Source organism: Scylla paramamosain, chromosome 19, assembly GCF_035594125.1.
Source record: "Scylla paramamosain isolate STU-SP2022 chromosome 19, ASM3559412v1, whole genome shotgun sequence".
Taxonomy (NCBI): domain Eukaryota; kingdom Metazoa; phylum Arthropoda; class Malacostraca; order Decapoda; family Portunidae; genus Scylla; species Scylla paramamosain.
Genome location: NC_087169.1, coordinates 14,848,642 through 14,859,216, shown reverse-complemented (window position 1 = coordinate 14,859,216; position 10,575 = coordinate 14,848,642). Strand labels below are relative to the sequence as shown.

The window sequence follows — 10,575 nt, the reverse complement described above, 5'->3', positions numbered from 1 at the left end:
TTCAATCAAAACAGACTAAATCACTACCATTTCTCGCATAACCTATCACGTTGAACCACCTCTGGGAAAGCGTCAAATTGGCCATCGTTGCTTTACGGAGCTTCAAAACATTACTTAAATCATACGAAGGGTCTGTGTCTTACCTTCCCCTATCATAACAAACTAGATCACCACCACATCACCTATCCCATTCAGCCACCACGTCTAGAGACCCAGTGTAGGGATCCTTACTGTACTGAGCGTCGCAGTGTTGAGAATCGCATCACCAAGGGTCTGTCTCTTACCTTTTCCTCTTTTTCCGCTTTCTTGCTGATGTCGTCCTGCACAATCTGGACAGTGTCATCCTGCTGCACTTGCCACCGCTGATCAGACTCACAGCGGACGTTGTACATTGTTGCTGGGACGAGAGAGAGAGAGAGAGAGAGAGAGAGAGAGAGAGAGAGAGAGAGAGAGAGAGAGAGAGAGAGATGGAAAGTCAGTCAGTTGAAGAAGGACAAGGAGAGAAGTTTGAGCGCACTTGGGAAGGGAAAGAGAGAGAAAGAGAGAAAGACGAAGAAAGAGAGGAATGTGGAGAAACACTTAAGATTAGGAAAGATAGTTGGAAGGCACTAAAGAGAGAGAGAGAGAGAGAGAGAGAGAGAGAGAGAGACAGAGAGAGAGAGAGAAACCGTCAGCAAGGCACTAGAGAGAACGGAAGGGAAAGAAAGGCACGGCAGATAGAGGAACAGATCAACAGAAAAGGAGGAAAGTTCAGAGGATCACGGTTGTTGTTGTTCCTCGTATATTACTGCTTATGTGGGGAGATTCCTTGACTTAGTATTATCTTCTCTTCCGTAGCTCCCCTCCTTGTTTGCCTCCTTGCGCCTCGCCTCCCCAACACAGTGTATGCAGTACGTATGTTACAACTATTATCACAACTACTTGCTGCACTTAGGGTTTTCTTCAGTTACCCATTCCTAGGATAACCAGGGTCTCGTTTTCTGTTGTGACTTTTTTGTCCTTGAGTCTTATTACTACGTACATAATATATACATGTTTTTATTATACAAGTTTGATTGTTTTGTAAGATGTTTGAACCTTTTTTGTTGTTATTTATATGGTTTCTTTAAGGCCACAGGGTGTATGAAGCACTAAAAAGCTTCTGAAAATAGAGTTATAATTAGATAAGTATAGTTTTCTTAATGTATCATACGCCTGGCAACGATGTCACTACTTCCACTGCGCGTTTTCCTTTTCTTTTTTTTTTTTCTTCTTCTTTTCGTACACATATTTTTCGTGCGTTTTGTTACATGAAATTATCTTACGTATTGAACATAATTTCTTTCCACCTATGATGCACATCCACCCACCCACACACAGACATACGCCCACACCCACACCCGCACGCCCACACCCACACCCACCCACACCTGCCAATCTCCCTATTCCACCATAAGACAGATGTGACAGCATCCTAAGAAAATCAGAAAGCAGGCTGGAGAGAGAGAGAGAGAGAGAGAGAGAGAGAGAGAGAGAGAGAGAGAGAGAGAGAGAGAGAGAGAGGTGGCAACAAGAGGAAAGGAAACAGACAAAAGGAAGTAGAGAGAATTCAGGGGAAGTAAAAGAGACAAGGGGAGAGGACAGAGAGAGAGAGAGAGAGAGAGAGAGAGAGAGAGAGAGAGAGAGAGAGAGAGAGAGAGAGAGAGAGAGAGAGAAAGGGGGGATTTAATCGAAAACAGGACAGGAAGCAAGGAAATACACAGCGGGAAGGCAGGAAAGGTGTGTGCTAGATTTCAACCTGCTGGGAAATTGAGGAAAATAAGAAGATGCACGAAAAAAAAAGTTACCTGGGAAAAAAAAAGTAAATGTTGAAAAATGCTCGAGATATTTTGTAAGCGGGAAAAAAAAAATGGAAGAGGAAAGAAAATGGAGGAAAGGAAGGGAGAAGTCGAGGAAAGTTGTTAGATGATTGGGATGAAAAATTGAAGAATAAGTAGGAGAGGTAGGAAAATTAAATACAATTAGTGTAGGAAAAAAAAAACTGCATGTAATAAATCAACGAAGAGAGGGAAAAGAGCAACAAGGGATGAAAGGAAAAAGAATGAGGATATGTAGGAAATTAATGAAAGCATCCCAAAAATTAAAGAAAAAAGAGAAAGCGAACAGAAAACAGCTGCATGCCAAAACTAAAACGAAAAAGAAATAAAGAAGGAAAAATATGGAAATGGTAGCATAAAATAAGAGATATATTTATGGAAAAAGGAAAAAAATGGGACGGCGAAGAGACGGGAAAGAGATTGTAGGATATCAAATGAAAGTAAGAGACGTGGAAAAAGAAAAAGAAAGGGCAAATAGAAACTATAAGATAAAAATAAACGAAAAAAAATAATACATTGTGAAAAGAACAGAAAACATCACAAGAAGATTACTGGATAAAGAAAAGACTAATATTAAGAACAAAAAAAAAAAGACAAAAAAAAGTGAGACGAGAAGATACCATAAAACAAAGAAAGAAAATAACAAGAGAAAAGGAAGAAACAGAGAGAAGAAGGACCAAGGAATAAAAAGAGAAACAAATGAAGAAAAGCTGAGAGGAAAAGAAAAAAGGCCAAAATAATTGAAATGAAAAAGCATAAGAAAAGAGAAGAAAAGGAAGCGAAAGGAATGAAAAGGCAAAAGAAAAAAGAAAACAGGAAAGAGTCACGTGATTAAAAAGGATAAACAACAGAAATAAAAAGCATGATGAAAGGGGAAAAAAGGGAAGTGGGAAAGGGAAAATCAACACTTGTAGAAGAACTGAACAAAGGAAAAAAACAAAACAAAACAAAAAGCACGACCCACGTTATAAAAGAACAAATAATACCTATGAAAAGCGTAAGAAAAGGGCGGAAAAAAAAGGGGAAACTAAAATAATATGAAAAAGGAAAGTAGCACGTAAGGAAAAGAACAAAAGGAAAAAGAAGAAAAGAACAAACAATATAACAGACAAGAAAATCATAAGAAAAAAAGCGGAAAAAGGGAACTGGAAAAGGAAAAGAAACACTTACGGAAAAACAACAAACAGAGGGAAAGAACAAAACAAAACAAAACAAACCATGTGACAGAAATAATAAACAATAAACATGAAATAAACAACAGAAAAGGGCGGAAAAGGGAAGTGGAAAAGGGCAGCAAGCAAGGCAGGGAGTGCAGGAGTCAGGAGGTGGGAGCTGGCGGGGTATTGATCAGGACCTCAGCAGCTGATTCCTTCGTCAGGAGAGGATGCAGAGGCAGTAGCAGCAGCAGCAGCAGGCAGCAACGCAGGATACACCGGGAGGGATGCAGGAGAGAGAGAGAGAGAGAGAGAGAGAGAGAGAGAGAGAGAGAGAGAGAGAGAGAGAGAGAGAGGGGGATATAGTAGACTGCATGCCTTATTAAACGCTTTGTTCCGTTCTGCCCATCCAAGAGAGAGAGAGAGAGAGAGAGAGAGAGAGAGAGAGAGAGAGAGAGAGAGAGAGAGAGAGAGAGAGTATTCTTATCACCTTTGCTATCTAAATGGACCCGCCCCTTCCGCCAGTGGTCAAATCTGCAGGACTGGCCTAATGGGGGTGGTGGTGGTGGTAGTGGTAGTGGTAGTGCTGGTTATGGTGGTGGTGGTAGTGGTGGTGGTAGTGGTGGTGGTAGCTCATAATGTGTTGTGGTGGCAGCCTCCAGAGAGAGAGAGAGAGAGAGAGAGAGAGAGAGAGAGAGAGAGAGAGAGAGAGAGAGAGAGAGAGAGAGAGAGAGAGAAAGAAAGAGCCGTAATAACGTTCTCTCTCTCTCTCTCTCTCTCTCTCTCTCTCTCTCTCTCTCTCTCTCTCTCTCTCTCTCTCTCTCTCTCTCTCTCTCTCATTTCGTTCCTTCCTCCGTTTCTGCATTTCGTCCTGACTCCATGCCTCTTCCGTTCCTCCTCTCCCTCTCACCTTCCCTCCCTCTCGCTCTCCCTTTCCTTCTCGCTCCCCCTCTTCCTCTCCTTCTCCCTCTCTCTGCTCTCCGGATATTAGGAACCTTCATCACACATTCAGTTCAATTTTTTTTCTGTGTCGATAGAGGGAAGAAAAAAAGGGAAGAAAAAATGATTGGTATCTTTTGAGTATGAGGCGAATGCAGAAGAATAACGGAAAATTAGAAGTGGTAGTAGTAGCAGCAGTGGTAGTAGTAGTAGTAGTGGTGAAGGTGGTAGTGATAGTAGTAGTAGTGGTGGTAGTGGTAGTGGAGGTGGTTTTAAGTCTGAAAAGTTGCACTAAACAAGAAAAGTATTTCCGTTTTGTTTTCAAGAGAGAGAGAGAGAGAGAGAGAGAGAGAGAGAGAGAGAGAGAGAGAGAGAGAGAGAGAGAGAGAGAGGCCGGCCGTCGCAGTGCGGTTATACAGTACCTTCCTTTATACCTGAAATAACCTACGTTCGATTCCCTCCATGGTGGGTCAGGAAGGCGGCAGGGGGGATTAACCTTTGACCTTGAGCTGAAGGGTAGGATGCTTAGAGAAAGAGAGAGGGAGAGGGGATGGTTAGGGGGTCAAGAATGTCGTAAGGGTGAATTTGTTACTCTCTGAAGCAAGGAACACGCTCTAGTCTTTACCCCCTTCCTCTTATTTTGTCTTTTTTCCCCTTTTTTATCAATGTTCTCTGTGTCTTGTTCGCTGCCACGCCCTCCCTGCAGCCCATTATTCCTCTCTCCTCTCTTCCTCTCCTCTTTCTCCTTCTGTCCCTCCCTTCTCTCACACATACGTCCCTAAACTCCCATCCCTTCTTCCATTCATTACTTCTGTCCTTGTACCCCTTCCAAATTCTCTACAGAACCCTCTTTCAACCCCTCCCCCCTTGTCCCCTTCTCTCACTCTCCAGCTCGCGTTACCCCTCTCATTCACCTCCTGCCACATCTACGCCTCCCCTTTATCCCTTAAATATCAAGGACTGGCCCCCCCTCCTCCATCCCCAGCCTCTCTAGTGTCCCCTTCTCACCAGCTGTCCCCAAGTTTCCTAGTAAATATTTCCGTAGTACTGTAGTTCGAGCCGCTATTAGTTTTTCCTAGTCTTATTTGTATTGTCCTAGTAGATCACAGTAAACTTAACCCTTTGACTGCTATTAGGTACATCTTTCCTTAATTACTAATCTTTGTGAGACATCTTTACTTGTTCTACAGCCACCTGCAATCTTTAAACTGGGTAGAAATTGCTGAATCTATTCGTTTTAATCCTCTGCTTTCTTGCTGATGCTTATAAAGATTTCATGCATTACTCCTGGTGTTGAAAGTAAGGAGAGCTGCAAGACACCATCAGGCCTACACGTCAGTCCTTTTATGAAACACAACCACTTAGTACCTATTTCCACCTGTCATCCCCATTCATAAACTTGTCCAGTCTTGTAATTTTTCTTCCCTTAATGACTCGGCACTAACAATCTGATCACTGAGACTGTTCCATTCATCTTCCACTCCATTTGAAAACCTTTGTAACCGTTCTCTTACCAACCCCCCCCTTCCCTCTCCCCCACCGCCTCGCTGATGCATGGTATGACCGAGTAACGCCGTCAGCACCCTAGCAACTTCCCCCGTGGCTGCAGTTCACCCCGCAACACCTAGCAACGCCTGATCGTGTCCTAGTAACTATGCATCTTTAATTTCAAGCGAACGAGCGCGTCCCTTCGCTACTTCCCCTCCACTCTCGTGACCACTACCGTTTTAAACCGTAACCGATCTATTCTAATTTTTATCCTTTTCTCTTCTAAACGTCTCTTATTATTTTGCTCTCCTTTTTCATTTTTTTTTTTTTTTTTTTTATTTCCTATGATCCTCTCTGTAATTCTTTCTTCCCTCTCTCATTTCCTCTTCTACGTGCTTTACCTCCTGTCAACCCTTATTTAAGCTTTGGTACTCATTTTCTTAACCTCATTTTAACTTTGTGAATTCCTTGTATCCCTTCACATCCCTCCTCAATTCTTGTCTCATCTGAACCTGTCCTTAACCATCACGTCTCTTTAAACCACTTAATTGTAACATTCACAACCTGTCCAGCCTCTCGTTAATCTGTTTTACTCCCTTACCAACCCTCTCTTTTACCTCACGTCTCTCGTAACCCTTTAAATCGTGTCGCCTGTGCCACCCTGCCCAAGCCAGCCCACACCTCCCTGTCCTGTTTTACTCCCTTACCAACCCTCTCTTTAACCTCGTGTCTCTCTTAACCCTTTCACTAGTGTCACCCATTCCCCCTACCTCCGCCACCCCGCACCTCCCTGTCCTCGCGCACCCCGGCGTCACCCAGAGTAGCACGACACTACAGGGACAAGCAAACACCAATCCCATTTCATACATGGCCGCCACGCTGCCCTGTTTACTCTCCCCTCCCCTCCCGGATGTTATCCTAACCCCCTCCCCCTCCCTCAGGCTTCCAGAGTGCCTCGTGCCTCCACCAGCGCGGCACCATTTAAGGCTCAGAGTCAGAGTCTACCACCCACAGCCAAGGGTTTTATTCTGCACTTGGTTGTTTTTATTCGCGGATTGAAAACACATTCCCTTTTTGTATTACCCCGAGGAACTGTGTGGTGCTTACAAACTCGTAACTCCCTTATAATTGTGTATTTCTCTCGGCACTTGGTTGCTTTATTCGTGGATTGAAAACATGTATCCTTTCTGTATTATCCGTGGAATCTTTGTGCGTTGTTTACAGATTCGTAACGCCCTTTGTGGATGCGTGTTTCTCCTTGTATTACCTAGAAACAATGCAGTACTTATATCTGGCGAAGGATTACTCGCCCCATTCCATTTTCCATACCATTCCAGGAACCTTTGTTAATGAATAGCTTTCTCTGGATTAGTGCTGCTCTCTTCACCATCACTCCACCTGCCAGTGCTTCCAAACACCGGACTGAGCACTAAGAGAACCCTTTGTTGCAGCGACTTTGATCTCATCGGCCGCAACATCAACCACCTCTACCTGTAATCCTCGCAATCTGAATGGGACCTGGGGATTTATAACAATAGTCTGTTCGAGTCAGTGGGGAACGAGAGCCTTTTCATCTGGGAATTTCAGTAGATGCAGTACATAATTCACTGGTTTTAAGAGACTATCCATGAAGTTTAGTAGAATCCTGTAATCGTAACAGAAATAATGCAATAAGGCTGCCAGATTCAGTGTTACGCGTCACAGCACCACATCTCTGTACCGTTAGGAGAGTCTGTTTCCTATACCACTTACAAAACAACATACTCCAACCACCACCACCACCACCACCAAAAAAAAAATTAAAAAAAAAAAAAAATTGAAATTATAACCTCTCTTCTCTTCCCCACCTACGGTCTTCCCACCTGAGGAACCACTTAGGAGAACCACCACTTCTTTAACACTTAGGGAACCATTGCCTCTTAACGCACCGAGCTCCATCACGCACTCTTACCAGCCTCTTAACTACCAAACGCTTACCACGCTACTCAGAGCACCCCTTTGCACCCCCACCCCCACCAACACCACCGCCACCACCGCCACCCTCTACCTCATAGTTCCCAAGAGACGTGGCTCCCTTCCTCCTTGGCGAACTAGTTAATTGGCCTCATACAAAGTGGATAATTATGCTCGTTAGCTGGAGAGCCACGAGGCAAAGATTATGATAATAAGGATGTATAGCTTCCCGTTTTTCACGACGTGGTAATCAACGTTTTCTGTCGGATTTCTCTTTTTCAGGGGGAGACTACGCTGAAAGACAGGTGGTGTGGGTGAATGACAGAAATTAAAAGAAAATGGAGATTAGGAAAGAAAAGAGAACAGGGCCAAGGAGGACAAGGACAGAAAGAGGAGGAGGAGGGGGAGAGGGGTGAATAATGCGTGACAATTTGCTACTGAAATTAGAGTGAAGACTGAATGAAAGAGAAAAATGAAGAGACAGAAGAGGTATATCCGAGGAGGAAGGGAGGGAGGGAAGGAGGAATGGGGCATGCAAGAGTAGAGAAATGGAGGTAAAAAGAGGAGGAATCAATGGAGAAAGAAACGGAAGGAAGAATACTTGAAATATATGTGCCAAAGAGAGAGAGAGAGAGAGAGAGAGAGAGAGAGAGAGAGAGAGAGAGAGAGAGAGAGAGTGTGTGGGAGGGAACGCATTCATGAAATCACAAAATCAGGTCCCTTATCTCACTCTGGAGATGAACCAAGATTAGGAGCAGCGTGTTTCAATCTTGATCTTGCAACGCGAACTTCCTCAACAACTCTGCTGTAATTGAGTTGCTTGGTGATTGGTGCTGGCTGTAGCGGAGAACCAGAGAGAGAGAGAGAGAGAGAGAGAGAGAGAGAGAGAGAGAGAGAGAGAGAGAGAGAGAGAGAGAGAGAGAGAGATTCTATAATTATCATCTCCTTGGATGCTTTTTATCATTCTCTCTCTCTCTCTCTCTCTCTCTCTCTCTCTCTCTCTCTCTCTCTCTCTCTCTCTCTCTCTCTCTCTCTCCTCTGTCCATTGATCTATCAATATCTCATGCTTGAATTCTCTCACATCCCTCATTTTGCCTCTCAAAGCGTTTCTCTCTCTCTCTCTCTCTCTCTCTCTCTCTCTCTCTCTCTCTCTCTCTCTCTCTCTCTCTCTCTCTCTCTCTCTCTCTCTCTCTCTCTCTCTCTCTCTCTCTCTCTCTCTCTCTCACACACACACACACACACACACACACACACACACACACACACACACACACACACACACACACACACACACACACACACACACACACACACACACACACACACACACACACACACACACACACACACACACACACACACACACACACACACACACACACACACACACACATCTTTTCCTTTCTTTCGAACTCTTCTCTATTTTTTCCCCAAACTGCTTGCTACCCTGTCTCTCTCTCTCTCTCTCTCTCTCTCTCTCTCTCTCTCTCTCTCTCTCTCTCTCTCTCTCTCTCTCTCTCTCGAACCCGTGGGCCTCTGCAGTATAGCAAACCAGCTAGCTACTGCTTCCCCTCCCTCTCTCTCTCATCTCCCTCCCTGTCTCCATCCACCGCTACTGCTCCAGCCCCCTCCCTGCCTCCTCCCGGTCCCCTTCCTCTGGTCAAGGCCGAGGAGGGTGACTGCCCTAGCTTGGCCAAACACAGGTGGGGCGGCGTCTTACTGAGGGGACGGTCGTTGAGGAGATAATACGCTATATGGGTTGGCTTTAGATTATTCGGCAGGAGAAGGAAGGGAAGGGGGATACGAGACAGAGAGAGAGAGGATAAAGGAGGAAGCCAGATAAGTTGATTTGGATGAGGTTACGTGATGTGAAGGGGAAGGGAAATGGGGGAAAGATAAAAGGAAAAAGATTAAAACGCTACAGGAAATTGGTCTTTCATATTTTTTGTCTATTCTTGGTCGCCGTTTACCAACCTACCTACCTTCATTCGTTTCCCCTCCCGTCCCTTCCCCTCTTTTCCTCTCCTCTCCCTCCCTCCTTCCCCCTCCTTCCCTCCCTCCCCTCGCGGTACCTCTATTAATGTCAGGTAGCCAAAAATTTACTATCACGTGGTATTTTCTCTTTTTTTTTTTTTTTTGCACATGATCTTAGGAGCGAAAAAAACTGATCACAAAAAAGAAAAAAACACAGGATCTTCTTGGAATGTGTCTGAAGATTTTCTTGGAAGAGGCGAATTATCATTTTCCTTTTTTTTTTTTCTTCTTTTCCTCGCTTATTATTCTCGTGATTTTGTTTTGATTTTTTGCGTCGTGTTGGTTGTGCAAGTTTCCAAGATTTTAGAAGTATCTGTCACTGTTGTTGTTGTTATTATTATTATTATTATTATTATTATTATTATTATTATTATTATTATTATTATAAGGGTTACTGTCTTTGTCGTTGTTGTTATTATTGTCGTTGTTGCCAGGTTGCCATAAAAGCCAATGTCATAGTTTCCTAAGTCGATCACATTTTCCTTCTTGCACTGATCCATTTACTGCCACTGAGAGAGAGAGAGAGAGAGAGAGAGAGAGAGAGAGAGAGAGAGAGAGAGAGAGAGAGAGAGAGAGAGAGAGAGAGAGAGAGATGCTGCAGTGTTATGCGTCTTACTCACTGAAGTGCCCTTGATTGTCTCACTTTGTTCTCATCTACCACTCATGCAAGACAGCTGCGTAAGAGAGAGAGAGAGAGAGAGAGAGAGAGAGAGAGAGAGAGAGAGAGAGAGAGAGAGAGAGAGAGAGAGATTCATCCTACTCCTTGACAAACAGCAAGTACCCTTTCGTTTCAACAAGAACTTGCGACACGCGGCAGCACTTCACTAGGCACCGACACTCACAACATCGCGACACTCAGGCACTCTTGGCACTATCTTGGCAGTGCGAGGAGTCTTGGAGAGCGCCACGACCCTCTGCGGGTGCCACCATTCACTTGGCACCTACAGGCACTAGGTGGGCGACTAGGGCTCGCTCACACGGCACGCAGGAGGCACTGCTGTTCTACCACTCCCCACTACCGCGGGCGACTAGATACTGCCAGCCACCACCACACCACCACCACCACCACCACCACCACTAGGACCACCACCACCACCACCACGGACTCCTACTCCTCCTCCTCCTCATCTTCGTCCTCCTCCTCCTCCTGG

The 10,575-nt window shown here is 44.6% G+C and overlaps 1 long non-coding RNA gene across 1 annotated transcript in view; it reads right to left on the bottom strand.

Moving 5' to 3' along the window:
- Positions 1-423: 423 nt before the first annotated feature.
- LOC135110064 (uncharacterized) overlaps positions 424-10,575 on the bottom strand; it is a 10,272-nt gene continuing 120 nt past the window's right edge. The window contains exons 1-2 of the long non-coding RNA XR_010273070.1: positions 10,267-10,575; positions 424-1,141 (exon numbers count right to left, since the gene is read on the bottom strand). The exon at positions 10,267-10,575 is cut by the window's right edge and continues 120 nt beyond it. This is a non-coding gene — a long non-coding RNA (uncharacterized LOC135110064). The remainder of the gene's footprint in view (positions 1,142-10,266) is intronic.